The 21,510-nt window shown below is 36.4% G+C and overlaps 1 protein-coding gene across 5 annotated transcripts in view; it reads right to left on the reverse strand.

Moving 5' to 3' along the window:
- Positions 1-21,510, reverse strand: part of LOC5577433 (inositol-trisphosphate 3-kinase A) — a 583,345-nt gene that overhangs the window by 97,428 nt on the left and 464,407 nt on the right. The window contains exons 1-2 of one of the 5 annotated variants that reach the window (XM_021850562.1): positions 10,201-10,707; positions 1,734-1,839 (exon numbers count right to left, since the gene is read on the reverse strand). The exons of 2 other annotated variants lie outside the window; for them this stretch is intronic. The gene's annotated coding sequence lies outside the window, so the exon portion shown is untranslated. Of the gene's footprint in view, positions 1-1,583; positions 1,691-1,733; positions 1,840-10,200; positions 10,708-21,510 lie in introns of those variants that run through there. 2 more of the 5 variants (XM_021850563.1, XM_021850564.1) reach the window with 2 other exon arrangements.

Genomic DNA, 21,510 nt, shown 5'->3' on the forward strand with positions numbered 1-21,510 from the left:
CGCAAGCGCAGATTAGATAGAAGCGCAGCACCCGCGGAGAATACCTTACCGATTAGTTGGCATGAGCAGCGAGAATTTGTCGCGGTGCGAAAACTAGAAAAACAAGATTTTTCTGTCAGGTATTTCGACTGTCGACTGCCTGGACCTGGAGACACATTTTGTAAGGACCGGTCTATCTCTCTATATGCCCTAACAACGCTGGAAATTGCTGGAATTCTTTTCCCACGAAGAATGGGCGATTGCGTTGGGGGATTTTTGCAACTATTGTGGGTTTTGAGTTTTAATTGGATATAAATTCAAATTTTCTTGAATGATATATTTATTGCTCCGAGTGAATTATACTGCATTGCTGAAAAATTCAAAGTTAATGTTGGGCCGTTCTAGATCTTTAGCAAATTTAGTTTATTCTGAGATCACATCTGGCTCAATTGTCTGTTAAAACATTCTTCATTGCTTCAAAATAATTTTGTTTGGAAGTTTTGCGTTGACTCAATTGGATGCTGGAGCCAAATTATCTCTTTCGAGTGAACGGGGCTCAGTTATAGTTAATGAGCTTAATGGCTCCTGAACCGCAATCTAGGGCAATCCTTAATTCCGTGCTCCAAAATATGAGTTATTTCTGCTCAAAATTTGAATCAAATTGCGTACCGAATAAAAAAAAATAAAAAAAAATAAAACATTTATTTTTGAATGGCAAATTCTAGCAGGTCTTTTTTTAAAATTGAGAGCCAAATCGCTCCAGAGCATGAGCCAATTCAGCTCTGGAAGTTATCCTACGCATATTCTTTGAATTTTTCCTTCTTTATTTGGTGATCTGGTTTGTCCAGTCTCCCTCGCAAAACAAATAAACCGGCCAAAATTGCCAACACGTGACGTTATTTCCCACGGAACTCATTAACAAGAAATGGATTGGGAAAACTCAATCAAATATAGGATTTGGCGCCAGGGGCCACTAAGGTTGATTGCTCGGTATTCACAGCGCTAATTGAGTGCAGCAGCACCAGCAGCAAATGGAAAGCTGGATAGAGCTTTTTTCGATGACGCAAGCAAAGGCTACAAACGTCATAGATCGACTTTGAAGGATGCCGGCCTACTTCGATGGGTTCGGTGAGTGCTTTCCATTTACTTTTTTCTTACTGACAATCCATTACTTTGTCGCGTCACTAATAATCCGAAACCGAAATAATTGCGAAAACGGAACTCTTCTGGCGGAGTTGACTCAATCAGTTGTGTGCGTTTTCATGAATTTAATGAATCAGTCTACCTTTCTCAGTTCTCAGAGTAAGCAATCGTTTACCATTAATTCCAATTTAACTGAATTAAAAGTCTCGCATACTTCGTACCAGAAAAAAATCCCACCACTCTACGAAATTAAATTTGTGTATACAAACACGCGAGGTTTGAACACACCGAAAACAGATGATCTCATGATTCTTCCAAACAAAATGTACATATAGACCCCCAATGAAAATTATAACCATGCAAAGTCAAACAAAATATTTGTAACATTAATCTGTTTCCTTCTCGACGAAGCCCGAGAGCATTGCAGAGCACATTATCACCTTTCGCACATTTGGACTTACTTCATAATATCGCAATCCGCTTTCGATGATGGTTTGTGTCTTTCGCGATCGCGATCTTCCCTCTTCACGGTCGATCACCAAAATACAGAACCACACACTGAGTGAGATAATGTTTGACAGTCGTTCTTCTATCTCTTGGGATTCACTCACAAGTTCACTTGATCATCACACACTTCTCCAACGATCGCGATCTCGAACCGCGCAAAAGCCTGAATTACATTTCTCCTTAGCGCAGGCTGAAGCTTCAACCCCGGAGCTAATGTGGAATAATAATTCCAAAACTAAACTGTTACAACAAGCTTTATCGCTGCCAAAGCCGACTTTGACGACGACGACGACGACGGCCGCGGAACGGTTTGACGTCATCAACGCTCCTCCGCAGTCTCGTGTTCGTTCCACACTGTAGTCGCGCGTCTAGCCTACTGCCAAAACGATCAACACTACTCAGCAAAACCCATCCGAGTGGTGATCCAAGTAGGCTATTGTTGTAGTTGTCGACGTCGTCGCATTGTTGTTGTTGTAAGCGTCACGGTGTGTCTGGAACCGTTATTAACAAAAAATGACCATCAATTCTGCACCATCCACTCGATAGATTTGGTATCCTAGCATTATCTCCGTTTTCATTGGGATTTGAGAATTAAGGGCCACATCTCTTGAATATTTTAATTTTTCCGTCAATTCTCAAACAGTGCATCTTTTACCATACTCAAACAAATCAAATAACTATCAATATCACACTCGAAAGATGTGATGTTTAATCAGTGGCGATTCGTAACCTCACTTTCTACCTGTTCTACGACTCTAAAAATGACTATCTCGACAAATTTAGATTATAAATCAAAAAGTTTATGAATAAAATTTTCCTTTCTAACAAATCTCTACTCATTAGATGCAAATTTGTTGCTGAAGTTCAAGAATTTCTTATCGTGGAACAAGTAGATTTTAGGTTAGGGAATCGCCACTGTGTTTGATCATCTTCTAAGTTAAATTGAAGACATTTCATAGATGCACTGTACTGTAATTTGTGTATGAGGGTGACCCATAATGATCAAAATGCAAACTCAGGTACTCACCGAATTTTTTCTTTGAACTCTCAGAAGGTAAGGCGAAAGTTTGACCGGAATTCATCATCTCTTAAGGGAGGCAAACAAGTTTGAAGTTTGTATAAAATGAATCGACCAAATATATTGCAAATGCACTCTTGACGGTAGATGATGAATTTCTTTCATTATTGATTTGAATAATCTCCAGTCAATTGGGAAAAGTCCGTAAACAATTGGAAGAGTTTACGTTTAGACAAAGAACGAAGGAAAACTAGGAAAACTGAACATTGTTTCGACATTGATTTTATAAGGGCTCATCTGTTTTTGTCGTTGCTCGGTTTGATTGATTGCAGGAAACTAATTATTCCCTTTTCGTTACATGTTTTCGTGCTGTAGGATAAAGAATCTCAGTCTTTTGTTTCATGAATAAGAAGTATAACAAATTTATTTAATTTAGCGAAGTTACAAGCGGAAGAGATGAAGAGAAATCGCTTATGTCAGTTCAGCCCTTATAAAGGAACAGTGACGAAACGTGTACACTACTCGTCATAAATACGGACTCACTAAAATAAGTATGTTGAATATTGAATCACCCCCAAAAAAGCTAAGCATCACCTCAAAATAGGTAAATTTATATTGCTTTATCTCAAGATACTTATGATATGCGAAGAACCGACCTTCAGCAAAGTTGTTCAGCGGATCAAGAATGTCCGGAAAGCAAATAGTTTGGTTCGCAATTTTGCCACTAGGTGGCAGTAGTGAGCATGTAAAAAATAGAGCGTTTTAACTATGTTCCATCTAGTGATCTACATGAGATAGAAAGATCGAGTCTTCGGCAAAGTTATTCAGAAGGTCAATGACAGACAGTTTAGTTCGGAATTTTGCCGATAGGCAATGCTAGTGAGCATGCAAAATTGAGCGTGCTAAACTAGTTCTCTCTTGTGATCCACAAGAGATAGAAACCTCGCGTCTTCGGGAAGTTGTTCAGAGTGTCATTAACATCCGCATAGCTGAACTTTTAATTCAAAACGAAAAAAAATCGATCGCTGCCACAAGTTAACAATTAAAATTAAGAATTTCAAGTGTGTTATATATTCTGATATAGATAAGATAGAAAGAAAAAGAAAAAGTCTTGAATATCCAATGATTTAAACCCGAATCACTTGGAAATGAAGTGAATTAGGACTGAATCATTGCAAAATGAAGTGAATTAGTCCTAAATGAAGTTAAACAAAAAATAATAATAACATAAACTCGAAATGAATCAGACCTGGATCACGTGAATATGTAGTAATTTAAACCTATGAAGTGAATCAGACCTGATGCACTTGAATACGTAATGAATCTGACACGAATCACTTGGATGTGGAGCTAATCTAACATGAATCACTTGACTATAAAGTTAATCAGTCCTGAATCACTTAAATATGAAGTGAATCTGTTCTGAATCACTTGAATATAAAGTGAATCAGACTTGAATCACTTGTATATGAAGTGAATCTGAACGACTTAAATATGAAGTATGACAGACTTGAAGCATTTGTATATAGCGAATCAGTCTCGATTGTGAAGAGATTTCAAAAATAAGAAGATATTAATTAAATATCGAAAATATGAAGAGATTAATTAAATTACTTGAAAATGAAATAAATCAAACCTGAATTACATGAAAATGAAGTAAATCAGTCCTGAATTACAGAAATATGAAGGAAACCAGACCCGAATAAGTAAAATAAAAATCAATCAAACTTTAAACATTTGAATATAAAGTAAATCAGGCATGAATCGCTTGTAAATGAATGAATCAGACCTGAATCACTCAGAAGTAGAATTAACCAGTAATGATGTCCTCAAATATGAAGTAAATCAGCCCTAAATATATAGAGAATACAGTCAATCGTACCTGAAACACTTAAATATGAAATGAATCAGGCATGATTCACTTGAAAATGAAGTGAACCAGCCCTAAACTGCTTGAACATGAAGTGAATCATACCTGATCAATTGAAAAGTGCAGTAAAACACAACTAAATGACCTAAATTCTGGTGAATCAGTATTTTATACTTCAAACAGGTGAATATGAACTAATTCAGACCTGCATCACATGAATATCAAGTGAATCAGGTCTGAACGCCTTGAATATGTAGTGAATCCGACATGAATCACTGAAATATGAAGTGAATCAATCCTGAATCACTTGAACATAAAGTGAATCAAGCATGAGACTCTTGAAAATGGAATGAAACAGACATAAACCACTTGAAATCAATTGAACATAAGTGAATCAAACCTGAAACAGTTGAATATGAAGTGAATCAGGTATGATTCACTTGAATACGGAGCGAATTGAATCACTTGGACATTGATCATTCGAATACGAACTAAACCAATCCTGAATCACTTGTAAATGAAGTGAATCTGACGTAAATAGACTTCAACAAAAAAGAACTAAATAATATTAAAGCTTTAGAAAAAGCAAAACTTTTGTTCGATGTCCGTGTGAAATGGGAACATTTCCAGAAACCTGGAGGAAATTACCAGAACCCCACTCAATGCCGTCGGTGCCAAAAGTGGGGTCATGGTACAAAAAATTGTCGCATGGATGCTAAATGCATGATTTGCGGAGGTTCTTCTCACGCCAAGGACGTCTGTCCAGTGAGGGAATATACCGACAAGTTCTTATGCGCCAATTGCAAGGGAAATCATAAGTCCAATTTTTGGTCTTGCCCTTCGCGCAATAGAGTCATTGAGGCTCGTGCCAGGCTGATGAAAGATAATATCCGTTACGATAACGGTCGTTTCCGGAATTTGCCTGGTATAGCATCGAACAATGCTCATTTTTCAGTTAACTATTGCTTGATTAGGAATCATACTCATCAGGAAGATCATAATAATGCTCATTCACAAACTTATTTCAATCCGTCGGGTAGCCGTTCGAATCTTTCAATTTCGAATGTAGCTACCCACGGTAAATCCTTAGATTAGATGTACGGTACCTATCCATCTAGCATTCATTGCTTTCTTCTTCATGCTCCCTCTTACGTTGAGCAAAATAGACCGATGTGCCGAAAACCAAATTCAAAATATAATTATCACGGTTCATTCCTTTCTATGTAAACCATCATCCATGCTAACAAAAATTTATTAAAATTTGTTTTTCCTCCGTAAAAGACGCGGTCTTTATTATGCATACATACATGTTTCTATTTTTATCTCAATATTCAGTCACATGCATTGTTTTAAAAGCATTACAGTTCGATTGCACATTTTCCAAAAGCAAATATTGCAACCAAAAGAAGCCTATTTTTTCTGTAATGATTTTCTTGTTATTCCCTAGTTAGTCTTAAAGATTGTGGTAACATACTGTTTCCATCGAAAAGTTTTCAGTGGTGTTTGGTTAAAAATAGTTATATGTGTAAAACGTGAGTGCTACACTTCGAAATAACTCATGTGACTAAAAATTATAGTAAATGATGAAAGATTTAATCTACATATTGCCAAGACAAACGTTAAAGATATATAAAGCAAAGTGTACGCTGGAAACTAAAATTCTTCCATTCATCTTTTGTCTGTGATCATTGTCTTTACTGACAGGAAATAGTAATCACCCTGAAGCAAATATGCTTTGGTAATAAATGGGGTCTGAGACTGATTTTGATTTACTGAATTTATATGACCAAGACTAGACCCAGCATTTTTCTCTTGTATGGGGGACCGAAATCCGTGCAGGCTCGTACACTTCAAACAAATAGTAGGCGTTTTGTATGAAGGGGACGGATTTAGATTCATTTCTTAGGTGTACGGATTTCGATCCCTCACGGTATAGAAACTAAGAAAATTACAGAGACTAGCACAACATCAGGTACAGTGACATAGCATAAGTTGTACTATGTGGAACATGAGAGGACCACCAATTTTATCAGGATCTTCTATATTTTGATCAAATAGGAGCTGGTGTTACATAGGCTGACCACACGTACCGTATATAACGGGACAGTACCGTTTTCAGGACTTTCATTGGCTTTAAAAAAAATCAATTAATCTCGTATTTTCGAAAATGATCAAACTTGAAATAAAGTTTTCTGATCTAAACGCTCGTTCAATTGCGAACTATTTTATTTTAGTGTATCTTTTCAAAAATAAAACTTCATCTTTAGAAAACTTCTTAAATATAGCCGGAATTGGTAACAATGGCTACTACCTCTGCTTACTGAAAGAATATGAAGTTCCTATATACAATATTTTGCCCACATCCTATTTCCTTGATGCCTGTTAGATTGTTAAGTATTTCAACTCTCTTAAAGATATCTAACAAACCCTCTTTTCCTAATCACCACCTGTCGCAAGGAGTGACTAGAGATTCACAAATGTTGAAGAATGCATTAGATTTTTTTTCTAAAGACAGAAATTAGTACCAAATCCCTTTTAGGCAACGGATACACAAAATCATTTTAAAGGCTCTCATATGATTGCAAATAATCCCTTTTTCTGTACTGTGGTAGAGTTATTTGCCCTTTGGTACTGCAAAGCTCACCCCTCTTGCATGATAAAATGAGACAAATCTACACAAAAAATATGGGTTTAGTGACATTGGAAACATATTGACTCAATACAGAAAGTAATACTCAACTGTTTTAACGTAATTAACAGAAATACATCAAAATTCTATGTAAAAACAAACATTATTTCAGAACTTAAACCTACTTTTACAGGAAAAAATATCTGAGATTTTCAAACCTTCTACTTAAACTAGGTACCACCTCTAATATGAATAAGAAAAAAGGCTTGTTCAACAGACCATAAACACTACCAAAAAACTGAACCTTAAAGTAGGGGAAGAATTAAGAAATCTTTGTAAATTTAAGTAATTTTAAAGCATTCAGTCTATCAAACATTCATTTGCGAATTCAAAAAAAAAATCAAGATTGGGAGAACATTAGATTCTCGGACAGACTCTAAAGTTTGTTTTGAAGCTATTCAATGCGGTCAATTATCATTCAGTTCTTGGTAATAGTTCAACTGTTCAAAAGTTTGGTTACAAAAACTAAGGAATATAAATTTGGATTAAATCACAACTTGTGGGTAATATTACAACAATATTCAAAATAAGCCTGGTTGTTCGAACAATAAACAAAAGTTCGAAAATTTCTTGAACGAAGCAAATTCGTCGTTTTCAAACATAGAATTCTGAAATATTTGACGCAAAACCAAATAAATTTTCGTTTAGGTGTCCAATTGTCACGGTTTAAACCTGAAGTAAAAAAAAAAAGCTTTCTAAATCTTGTTAGATTGAAATTAAGAGTTGAAAAAATTAAAATTATGTGAAAATGAATCGATGCAAACCTCAAATTTTTCGTGAACACAAATCTGAAGAAATAAACATCCGTTTGAGCTGGAAACTGGATCAATTGGTCACCTACAGCAAGTGGGGCCTTCCTTAGTCCGCGGCTACAAAGCGTCTTTTGGACCCCCTAAGGAAGTGATTTTTGTTGTTTGTCCCAATTAATTAATTGCACAGAGTAACCAAGTCGAAGAGCATGCCTAAATGTAGAGAAAAAAACTTCCTCTACGAGACAAAAATGCCTATACGGTCATGTAGGATCCAAAAAACCTCGAAAATAATTGAATTGTGAGGCACTTTTTTTCATTGTTCTGGACTTTTTGGACCCTCAAAATATATATTTTGGGCCCCCGGCATTTTTTATCGTTTGGCGACAAAGTCCACGACACTGGTTGTATGCTTGCCCATAGTCTAATCAATCGATTATGATCTGAAACCGAAAAAAAATCTACGCTTTTAGTTCAGAAATTTGAAAAAAGTTTTTGTTTACATTTGAACAATTTCTGTGTGTAACGTGTTGTAACGGTTGTATTGATGAACCGTTTGAATTAAATTAATTTCAAATGAAATGGACATATTTTCTAAGTACAAACGGTCAATGCAGGCGAGATATAGTCCAATCTTTGCAAATGGCATGCGAATTAAGTTGGTCTTTCGATTTAAACTGGGAAATTTGCAGGAAAATGGTCCAGTGGGTCCAAAATATATTGGTTACACTGTTCATACGATTCCAAGTGTCCTCCTAAAATTTGATCTTATTTGCATGAAAACTGAGACAGCACAATAAAAGGTTGTGTGTGAGAATAACTATGGGAAAATCAAACAAATAATGAAATTGGTTATAACTTTATTGGCTACGACTTTGCCGAAGATTTTTTCAAATCGAGCTTACTAATTACTGAGACGTTTTTTTTTGGAAATGGTAATCGACGAAGTTGTATTGGATGAATGTATCAAACCGTACGGCATAACACTAACCCTAACAGTTAATAAGGTAAAGATATAACCGATTGAACGAGTTGTTTATTTTTTTATACTCATTCCCATAAAAACTTTTAATGGATTGTACAGTCTCAGTTTTCAACCAAATGAGCTCAAATTTTGAGAGGATACTCAGAATTTTATCTGTAATCTAATGAGCAGTGTGAAGCGATATTAAAACGATATTTTGTACCACCCTAACTACCAACAAAGAACAAAAGAAAAACATCATGTGCTTTTACCAACAAGATATCTTCAAATTTATATGGAGAATCATAATTTTTTATTTTATGTTGGGGGATGAGGAACATCATGAACACATGGAACGAAAAGGACATTCTCTTATTCTCGGAAAATGTGTATTTCATAAAAATGTTGTACACTGTTTGAAATCTATATCCAGCATGAACTGTTTGTCTGTAGATAAGTTTTCGCTTCATTTTTCCTTTGAAATTAAATACTAACTTTTCCTCTGCCTCAAATTAGTGTCTATAGATAAAGCGGTGCAAGAATTTAATTTTTGCGATTCCGTTGCAAATCAATCAATTTTTCATTGATAAGAGGCACTATAAAATGGCCTACTTTTCCTACCAAAAAAACAATGCTGAAAAGAGCTACTTAATGGACCGATGCAAGAGTTCACTATTTGACTTTAGAGCGGTGCCGTGTTATTTACGTGACCATGGCAACGAGTGAATTCGGCACCGCTCAAACGTCAAATTAGTGAACCCGTGCATTCGTCCATTGTAATTCACCAAAGTGTTCATTTTACCTTGTCAACTCTCTTTAAGTCGATATTGAAGCGAGCATAGAGTTTAGAGAGGTATAGAGTTATAGAACACAAAACCAATGCAAACGCGATCCAAGGGACCATCGAGGTTGCCATGAAAACCAACATTTACTATGGTTTTCTAACTCGATATTGAGATACGGAATATCGAGTATTTTAATCACCATAAATGAATGCGGTACGTCGTACTTATGCAAAACTTGCAAACTAGCCGAGGGTAACTGAAAAGTAACATTCGCTTAAAATGTCCATTATGTAATTAGTTCCCCCACATGAGTGATGCACTAGCCTTTAATCTTTAAACTCCCAATCACTATTACTTCAATCACCTCCGATGGAACATCTTCAAATTCACGTATAAGATGCAGAATTGATGATCTTTTTTTCGTTAATTCCGTTTCCAGACACACCGTGGCATTGTTTTTGTTTTTTTTTTCACTTCTCCACCTTTTGCCACTCACTTGAATATATTTTTTGACAATATCCACCCAGCTTTTTCTCGCTTTGTAACTGCAAACCGCAGCAAAACAGGTATTCCTGCTCGAGCCTACACGCACAACACAGTCCCACACAATCGCCGCGTGGTGAAAGCGATGTCGCGCTGAACCTTCGTTTCGTCTTTTTGCGTTTCTGCGATGATAATAATTAATCAATATTTCCGCGCCGCACCGCGCACGATCCTCACTCTCTCTCTCTCTCTCTCTGTCTCGTATGAAACGTTCTCTACCCCGCGCGCACTGTTCAGAACTAGCGTGGTTGTGTTTTTTGAATAGGTGAAAACACGTTCGGCACGATCAACGTTTGAAATTGGACTAACAGCACGATCACGACGATCCTCCCGTCCAAGCTCTCGATAGAAGAGCACTGGAAACGCACTGAAAGTCGTCGTTGTAGTAGGCCGTTTGTAAGTAATCTCGCGCTCGTCTCGTCGGCCGGCAGCGGGCTGCTATTCGCGAACAGCGATGCTGCAAAACTGAATTGCTGGAGCGATCGGGAGAATAGCGCTTGCTGTTACAACGCACGTCTACTTACACTCGAGCACAGGGGAATGGGAGAGCGAAATTTCGCTGAAAAGCAGCGGCAATACAGACTCGGTCTACAAGATGCTTCAACGGAAAACGTAAAATATGGAGCTACATTGATTGTACAATGTACATGTCTTTGTTTCCCAATAAATCTATGATTCAAATGAAAGCCATAAATCGTGAATAGTAAACAGCTTAGCTTAGACTGACTACACATATCAATGGTTGCTATGGACCGATGCATGAGTTCACTAATTTGACATTTGAGCGGTGCCGAATTCACTTGTTGCCATGGTCACGTAAATAACACGGCACCGCTCAAACGTCAGATAGTGAACTCGTGCATTGGTCCATTCCATGATTGACCGAAAAGTCAGTGAAAATGCACAAAGAATCAACTAGAAGTTCGGCTGGGACTGGCCATAATCTTCTTCAGTGTGCATAGTTCAGTGCCTCTATTTATTCAGGGTCAATAACAGCGCCGGCCACGTCCTTGCAGTCAGGTGGGATTAGGGGAAGGAACGTTAGTGTGTAACCTTTGCTATTTGGAGACCGTGTTTGCCTCTGCATCTCCACAAAGGTTACTGGGAGGGATGTTTGTCAATGGGGAGGATCGTTGGGTCACAGGATTCACTTTGATAAGCGATTAGACCATGATAAATAATTATTTGTGAGATATAAACATGCTTATATGAAAATATAATATTTTCATTTGATATGAACAATTTCTATGTGGAGGAAAATTATGCCGACACTTGAGGTGACGAGCCATTCAAAGTTTTTTCTAATTACAAAAATAAAGGTCAAAAGAAAGGGGTGTTTTGAAAAAAGAAATGTTAATCATAAATAATTCATGAATTAGAGTTTATGTCGACACACACAGTGGTTCGTCATAGTTTGTTGAAAAATCATAGATTAGATATAGATTAGAAATAGTGGCATGAAACGAGCTCACCATTGATCCGTCATCTTTGACTGAGCAGCAACAATCCACTTTCAGCTTCACTCGTTCGCTTGGCAATATAAAAGCACTCAGAGAATATAGGCGCGCGACTTCTAACTTTTTCACTTTTAACAACCGACGCGCGACATGTTTGATCCTGCCCTCATCGCCCGCCCCCGCAGGAGCAAGCGTCAAGGTCGAAAGATCAAACACTTCTCTACTCAAAGCCATAAACCGTGAATAGTAAACAGATGCAAAATTTGAAGTTTTAGCTCCTCTATGCTTAAACGGTGTTAATTATGATAAAAATCATTCTCCTAGAATTTGAAGTGATTTGGAAGATATTTAGTTGTGCACAAGCCATTTGAAGTTTGTATGGAAATTACTATGGAAAATGCAAACCTTTTGTGTTCAGGCCTCTAACTGCTCGTAATAATAATCTTAGGAAAAGTGAACAAACTCTTTTCATGTGAAATCTACCCAGTTACAACTTTGCCGAAGACCACATTTTTATGGGACGTAAGGGTAATTTGCAATTATTGAGCTTGAGCTTGGTTGGCCGCCCGTGGGTGCTACCCCAGTATCGCCAGATCAGCTGCACTTACACAAGGAACCAACTGAATGAGTGCTTGGGACTAACAGGCATCCTCAGTGTATAAGTGCTGGTAATCTTCTATTTTAGCGACAATGGTGTCTGCCACGTCAGAATGCTGACCAATGTGGGGAAGGGGGAGGGATTGATGATGCATTATACTGGCTCTCACGTAGACCGTATATACCACTGCATCTGAGCCGGTTCATGCGGGAGTGTATTGAGGGAAAGGCATGGCAGAGAGGTTTGCTTTTGTGGTTAGCAGACTGCCTATGTATCAGGCGTAAGGAAAGGCATACCCGTGGAAGAATGGAAGCGTTAGGGAAACGGTTTCTTGTCCGTCTCTGGTTCTAGCGTTTGCTATGAACGAATAGTTTGAGTGTGATAGATTTAGAATGGAAGATAGATGCAAGTGAGAGATATACAACTACAAAGTACCAGGAAAGGGACGGGCCTGGGATTGAACCCATGACCTTCTGCTTATGAAGCAGAAGCGGTAGCCATCAGACCACCAACTCGTCTCCGGCACGTAAGGGTATTTTGCAATTATTGATAACAAAGTCTAAATCATGCTGAGATGATCATTCAATTACTTTCAGAGCAACACTGCTTTTTTGCTGTAGAACATAGTAGCCTGGATTACTTTAATTAATTTTCCCGCCAGGAGCTCCACTGTTACCTGCCACTTTATGATAATGAATAAAAAATTATCCTGCCGTCCAATCAAAATGTGGTCTTCAGCAAAATTGTAGCTGAAAGGTTTTCACATGAAAAGAGTTTGTTCACTTTCCCATGGAATATTATGACGACGAGTTATAAGACTGAAGAAAAAAGTTTTCCATAGTAATCTCCATATAAACTTCAAATGGCGTGAGAACATTCTTCCGAATCACTTCTAACTTTGGGAGGATGCTATTTACCTGGGAGGGAGGCACAGATACTACACACGAAATGTGATACAAAGTTTTTACAAACTGCAAGATAACTCCGGTTTGCCAACGACAATCAAGGCAGGCTTGGTGATAATCGCCAGTTTTCATTTGCTGTGTACCTTAGATCTTTCTGGAAAAACATTGAAAAAGGGCCACAGTTTTCTAGGCGTTTATTTTTCATTTTTATTGAAAACTTTAAAAAGATGCGTAATCCAATACATTATATTTATCCCATTAACGCCCGAATTATTTCACATTTGTAGTAATCACCTGATTCTTTCTGAAGTATCGCAATATGATAAAAGAATGCTAAAACCGTCATTTAAATGAAAATCTACGGTCACATTTTGTTAAGGTACCGTGGGGTAAGTGGATACAGAAAAATCAATAGTCAACTTCATTGTTATGCACAGCTAACGTGAATTATGTAATTCAAACTTTTTTGTGTGGATAACAAATGAGGGACTAATATACTTCAAATCGTCATTTATTTCGATTTTTCTGATTGTTATGTACTGAGCATGAGAGACTTAAAAATTTGCGCCATATGATCCACTTGTCCCACCATGGTGGGGTAAGTGGATCGCCAATAAAAAAAATCTGCTCTCAAACAAATGCGGTGTAATTATGTATAGCAAGAATGATATTACTCTTGTTCTTGTTATTGCTAGTGCTAGTATTGTTACATTTTATTACTTAAAAAGTAATAAGAATCTTATTTAATCGAAATATAATGAAAAGTATGTATACATTAATTCACACTTATTCGAACAAAAAAAAACATTGTTACTAGAAACATTTCGCCAAATGTTTTATATTATTTTCATCCATTTATACACATAAGTTATACATAAGTATTGTAGGATTTTTCCAAACGATGTTTTCAAAAAACACTCGTAGTTCAAAAATATTAGTTACATTTACTTTTGAATAATGAACTGAAATCCTTCCATTTTATTTATGAATATGTTTGTATCATCTGTCTAAGACAATTTATATGGTCACATAAGGTACGATAATATGCTTTCAATTGGAAAATTAGTATATATTGCTCTTTTGTAACTCAGCTAAGATAAACCACGAAAAGTTTCGTGTGAATTTTTAATTTTATTTTTTTATGTATTTTTTTATACCAGAAAGGTTAAACGAACTTTTAGGTGGATTAACTCAAATTTTCTATGACCAATTTGACAAATTTAAGCTGGGAATGAAAAAAGTAAAAGGAAAACAATATTTGCGGAAATCAAAATATTATTAAAATTCTTGTAAGCAGTCTGCCAATAAATGATAATAATACTTGATCCACTTACCTCACCCCATTAAAAAGTAAGGGTAAGTGTACCATGTATAATATATGTGTATTTATTTATAAAAATCACATATTTTTCATTGTAATTCATTCAATTAGAACTGAAATGCTCACCATGTGTCGAAAAAAGTTATAGTTTTCGATTATAGACCGAGATACAATGAATTTTTGATTGATGGAAAACAATTTTCAAATTAATTACTTTTTGCAGCTAACAAGTTTGCTTGTGTTAGTGTACGTGTAGTACTAGTTTTGCAATTGTATCAATGTGGGCGTAAGAATATAACCTATAACGAAGCAATGGTGCGAAAACATTCAACATATTTAAGGATTTATGCCTAATAATGAATGATCCACTTACCCCAATGATACACTTCCCCCACTGTACCTTATTGTACACAGTGGGTACACTAGTACACTAGTGGGTCATATGTACGCAAAATATTGAAAAAATAAAAATCTTTGATTATTTTCACAAATGTTTGAAGGTGGTATGGTGCATTCAAAAGTGACAAGATATTATGACAAACATAATGTAAACGGTAATAACATTTTACCATTATTATAAATAACAAGAAGAGGTTTATTTGAAAACTACATCACAAAATGATGCTGAATGTGACATGTGTACAAAGCACACACAAGAACATACACGTACATGCACAACACATACTAGTTTGCACATTCAAACATACATACATTCATACACATCACGGAGAAAAGACAAGCTAGTTTGAAACAACAAAAACAAATGGTTGAAATTCAAACTAAAATTTTTGTTGTATCGAAACTAACACTTGTTGTTTCCAAACCAAAATTTTGTTTGAAACAAACTATCTACATTATTTGTTTCCAACATATATTTTTCTGATTGAACAACAATGATCAACGTTGTATCAAGCTAATATATTAGTTGTTTGCAAATAAAATTTTGTTTATTTTTACCAAATTTTAGTTTGCACGATACCTTAACGAATTTTTTAAATCAAACCAAAAAATAAGATTGATTCAAACAACACCACACATCGAAACAAGCTGATTTTTTGTTTGTAGAAATAACAACCTAAGAATTACAGTCGACTCTCCATAACTCGATATTCAAGGGACAATCGAACCAAAAAAATCCCAAAAATGAAGAAACCAATTTCTGTATTTCCAATACATATATGATTACTACTGTCAGGAAGCAATAATATTTTGTCGATATTATTTTACAATCAATTATCTGAAAACTTTTTTCGAAATGTTCGAAAAATCCCATTTTTTACCTACAATATTTTTTTCAATTTTAATGTTTTTAAACATTTATTACAACTGGCAAGTATTTATTCACTTCCAAACAAGAATTAGTACAAGTTTCCCTATATAAGAAGGATTTTAAAATGGATATCGAGTAATAGAGGGAAATTTTCCTCTCACGTGACATCGACTAATGGAGATATCGAGTTTTAGAAATATCGACTTATGGAGAGCACTATGTATGGGAATTTCAAGGGACCGAAAAATCCATCGAGTTATAGAGTATATCGAGTTATAGAATATCGAGTTGTGGAGAGTCGACTGAAGTTTGAAAAAAGCTAGATTTTTAGATTGTTTGCAAGCTCAAACTCTGGTTCGAGATTTAGCCATGTTTTCATTTTGTGTTGTGCCTGAAAACAAACTGTCATGTAAAAATATGAAACTTACTTATAAAATAATGCAACCAGAGTTTAAATATTATAAGATGCTGAATGTTCTGTCAATAATTCAGGTAATTAATACTTTGTGTATAATGGTACATATCTTAATTTATAAAGCTCAAACAAATTATTTTGTTTGCAGAACTATTCGAATAACATGTACGTGAGCCGACAAATGCTGAAATTTCAAGTTTTTAGATGTATTTCTTTCATTAGTTTTCTCTTTATGTTTTGTAAAATATATTAATTTTGCTATTACAGTATAACTGTTGATAAAATGTCTACTAGTAGCGGAAGATTTGGCGTGGAGCTTAGTGGCAAGCATTAGCGGCATTATTGATTAGATGGACGAATATTAAATTTGTTTGATATATTATTGTACTTTTTATAAACAAAAGCAAATATATAATATGTAGTTGCGGTTTGGATATTTATAATTTTTGCTTCAAAATGATTAAAACAAAAATAGAGAGAATATAACCAGAGCGTTATTTCAATAAATTTGGTTTGTTTCAAACTGCACCTCTTGTTTGTTCCAAACTAATTTTTGGTGGATTCAATCTATAAATAATGCTTGATTCAACTATTTTCTTAGTTTGTTTTGAGAACTGTCAAAATCAAACGACCTACAAATTAGTTATTTCTAACAAATGTTTGTTGATTTCAACTAAGACGGCGTTAAATATTTAACGCAGAATGTTAGTTTATTTCAAACAACGCGATTAGTTGATTCAAATTGATTTTATGTTGGTGCAAAATTCAACCTAAAGTTTTGGTTGAAACAAACCAAAATTTGTATGTAATTACTATATTTTTTTCTCCGTGATATAGCCGCAGTAGTCGCATTCTCCTCCTATATTTTACGCCAGCCTCGTTGGTATCAAATGGTTACGGGGTACACACTTATAAAACTTTCCACGAATATGATAATTTTTGTCGTAATAATCACCACTAAGGATTAAGCAGGATTCCAAAGATATTGACATATTGTTTCTACAGGATTCTTGAAGGCATCCCACAGGATTCTCGAAAAATATCACAGAATCCCAATTGGAATTTTTCCAGGATGCTCATGATGAAAAAAACACACGGAATTCCCATAAGGTTCACAATTCCTGCAGTATTTCTACACAATCCCCAAAGAACTCTTACAGGTTTTACAAAAAGTTCCCTGAGAATTTTCACATGACTCTTTCTAAATCCAAATTCCCAAAGTATATCTACGAGATTCTCTCAGGAATACTAACTATTTGTTATATAACTATAAGATAAGATTTCAACAGGACCTTCACAAGAATCCCAGCATTTTGAAGGATCCACACTGGAAACTCAAACTCTCCACTGGTATCCCCATATTGCACTGAAATCCTAGGATCCGCATCTGAAATCTATACTGGAATACAGGATCCTCAGTGAAAGCCAAGGATCAACACTGGAAATGCAAAATACTCACTGGGGCTCAAATATCTACACTGAAATCCAAAAATTGGCACTAAATTCCCAGCATTCACATTAGAAAACAAGGACCCATGTTCTAATCCTGCGGTTCACACATAAATCGCAAGATCCATACTGGAGTATCAAGATACTGAAACCCCAAGGTCCCCACTGAAATTTCAGGTTTCACATTAGAATTACACGAACTATGTAACAATCCCAGGATTCAAACTGGAATTTCAATATACACAATGGAATACCAAGATCCACACTGACACACTATGATCTGAACAACAGTCCCAGGATATACATAAAAATACAACAAACCTAGTGGAATCCCAATATCCACGTTAGAAGCCAGAGATCTACAATGCAGCAACACAATCTACACTATAATCCTAAGATTCACACTGAAACCCTATGATCCACATTACAATCCCAGAATCCACAGTATCCACATTATGTTCTCATAATCCTTGCGAGCTTTCCAGAATCCTTGCGGGATTCCCAGAATCGCCCAAAAATCGACTTTTTCCAACCGTGCCCCGATTTGTCGACTGAACATTCTGGTGCAGGTCCATTTTAGAAGCCCCTTGGGCTCTAGTAGAAGAAGCCTTGCCCGCCATTCCAGTTCGTCGGAGCCACAGCATCTACCTGCACCGCGTGGCCCGCATTGTTCAGTGCAAAGCAACGGAACCTACTTCGCCATCGTCATCTGCGACCGTCACCTCCATAGGTCCATCGCCGGATTCCCGCCATTGCTCATCCTGGGAGTCAGCTGAGGCATACCGCCTATCCACGTCGTTCATCAGCCACCCATCTACTCAGGATGGCCGCCACGCCACGTCGCACAGTGGCCCAAAGCTGGCCAAAAGTCAAAAAATGAAGTTTGCTAATTCCTTTTCGAATATTTTTTCTTGATTTCTTCAGTATGGAATAACAATTTCCCAAAGTTACAGTTCGATCGGTGTAAATTTCGATTTTTAACAGCATGTGACTTGGGGAGATGTCAGCTGAAATTTATCCTTTTGAGTTTTTCAAATTTCGTGAAGGTTGTTCTATAGAAATTGCAGTTTCTGTACTAAATCATGGCAAAATCTTTCTCAACCGGTCTCATTCGAAAAAAAATATACCTTTGGCTTTGTTTTTAAGATATTTTGAACCATATTTGTCATGTTTACTGTTTGAGAATGTCAAGAAGTGTATAACATAGAGCTCCTTAAAAAATAGGGCATTTTTTCAAAGGCAGTGCAATATATCTGGGAAACGCTCTAAAATGATCATTTACCCCTCAATGTGTGGCAAATATTCCATAGTATTGGATGTACTATGGCTTCACTTGCGCTTTTTGCGCCAAGATAAGAAAAAAATATTTTTAGTTACACTAAGAATCAGCCCATTAGACCATCTTACTTAATATAAATATTGCATTTTTCACCATTATAAACTCCCGAATAGATTCGAAAACCACCTCAAGCTTGCCCACGATATTTAACTTCAAAGTGGCATCGAAATAGTTTCATTTGATTTTGAAAAAGTTTCATTTGATTTTGATTCGGATACGGTTTTCATAGCTAGAAATAAAAAAATGTGTAATTTTAAACTAATTATGTCAAATGTAACGGAAATATCGATTTTCTGTTTCAGCGACTAGGGTAAGTGTTCCCTTAGTTGTGGGTGATCCTATAGTTGCGGTAGTGCCGTTTTCACTGATTTTATTACATTAACCACAGAACCGACACTGCTAATCGACGTATTGGCTTGTTGATTCACGGAATAGTTGAAAAGAGCGTTCAAATTGCTTTAAAACTGATGAAATATAACTAAAATTGCTAAAACTTTACTTGCTTGTACCAATAGTTGCGGTAAAGTGTTCCTATAATGGAGGATCCCATAAGAAAACAACGGATACCGCAACTATAGGAACACAAATTAAAAATATACCGCAACTAAAGGAACAGTGTACCAATAGTGGAGGTATTGTTTTTCACTGACATGCCGGGGATTACTGCGATGAAATCATTTTTCTCATTAAGTCAACGGTCGTTACTTCCCGTTACCACATTAACATGTACATTAATTGCACATCTTGAATTTGGGCGTTTAAATGAAGCTCAATCGTGCTTAGTACCTCCACTATTGGTACATCTACCCTATTTCTATAAAATTATATTTAGATTTAGATTTATTTACTGCTTTTTTTCTCTGGGAGAAGGGAAAAGCCCGTGGGAGTGTAGCTACTTTAAGCCACTTCCCCCATAGGCATAAAACCTTCTCATCTTTTCAAAAAATAAGTATAATTCAATGATTTGAGCGATAACTGCACTTCCAATGAGCGTAGCTCTTTGAAGGAAGCGCTATAGTTTAGAACTTTCACAAACTTTCAATTCACATTATAAATATTTTTGAGCATTGATCTTCACTGAAGTTGGTGGCAAGCGATGAGTGAAGTGATAAATGGTGGTGATGGCGGCGGGTGGCTAGCAGTGGGTGGTGGTGGCGTGGAATGACAAAGAACAGACACGGAAGTGGCATTAAAAAATTGCATATTATAATACAAATTGCTCGACTTTCTTCTTTAGTGCATTGCGTACAAAACATTTGAAGTGAAACATATTCTGGAAACTCTTACAGTTTTCTGGTAGGGCATTGTAGAGTTTACTACCAAAATAGGTGATTTTTTTCTTCCCAAATTCCGTATTGGGTCGAAATAAGAAAATATGGTTGGCCTGCCGTGATGAGCGACTTTGTTGACTCATATGGAAGACCGTATTATGGTGCGTTGAAGTTCCCTTGACAATTTTTTGCATCTGTACCAATACTTGATATTCGTATAGCGCTTTTATTGGTAACAGTGAGGCATTTCTATTCGAATATAGATTGACGGTGGGATACAGCAAAGGTTTGCGTAGCACTATTTTTAGACAGCGGTTTTGTAAAACTTGAAGTTCGCGTAGATGAGATTTACTGGCAGAACCCCATACAGCTGTTACGTATTGCAGTCGTGAGTGAACCAAAGCAGAATAAATCTGCTTGAGACAGGTTTGAGGCATAAAGCTGGATATCTTCCGTAGTATTCCACAGAGAGAGAGAGCTAACTTTTGATTTCAATTTGTTGATGTGTGCTGCCCAGCTCATTACAGAATCAATTGTGAGGCCCAAAAACTCGTGCTCATACACCTTATCCATAATATGACCACCGATAGAAATCGGGCCGTGTGCAGGAATTTTTCTTCGTGGAGTGTGAATCAGCATGTATTTGGTTTTATTGAGATTAAGAGACAGCACGTTCTCTCCAAAATACTCTAATAGCACTTCAAGATCCATTTTGAATTATATCAATTGAATCGAGCGTCCTTGAAGCAGACCTTGATTGGAGCCGATTTGCTTTGGCTTGGTGTAATATTCTTACCTGAGACGAGATTCGCGAAGACGGTCTTCTTTTTCTGTAATTGCTGAGTTTTTTCTTATTCCACTTTGTGTTTATACCAATTATGCGCAAGCCGTTCAAATCCTTACATGAACCTCTCAGCAAAAAAAGATTGAGTTTGCATCACATCGAATCATAAATAGCCGTTTGAGTAAAATTTCATGCCAGCAAACGTAGCAGACATTAGAAATAATTAATCTTCTGCTTAGACTTATCAGCAACTTTGGAAAAAACTGCTCCGCTGACTGAGATTTTCAATAACAATTTACTTTGAACACAATACTTTTCACTTTTTCAGTCATAAAAACGGTGGACTGCATTTGACGTTTCGTGAGAGGGGAAACTGGGCTGCATATGACGTTGATATTTTTCCTCTTCGCGAGTCTCTCTCAGATTCTTACCAATCATGCGACGAGCCTCGAGC

This window comes from Aedes aegypti, chromosome 3, assembly GCF_002204515.2.
Source record: "Aedes aegypti strain LVP_AGWG chromosome 3, AaegL5.0 Primary Assembly, whole genome shotgun sequence".
In the NCBI taxonomy this organism is placed as follows: domain Eukaryota; kingdom Metazoa; phylum Arthropoda; class Insecta; order Diptera; family Culicidae; genus Aedes; species Aedes aegypti.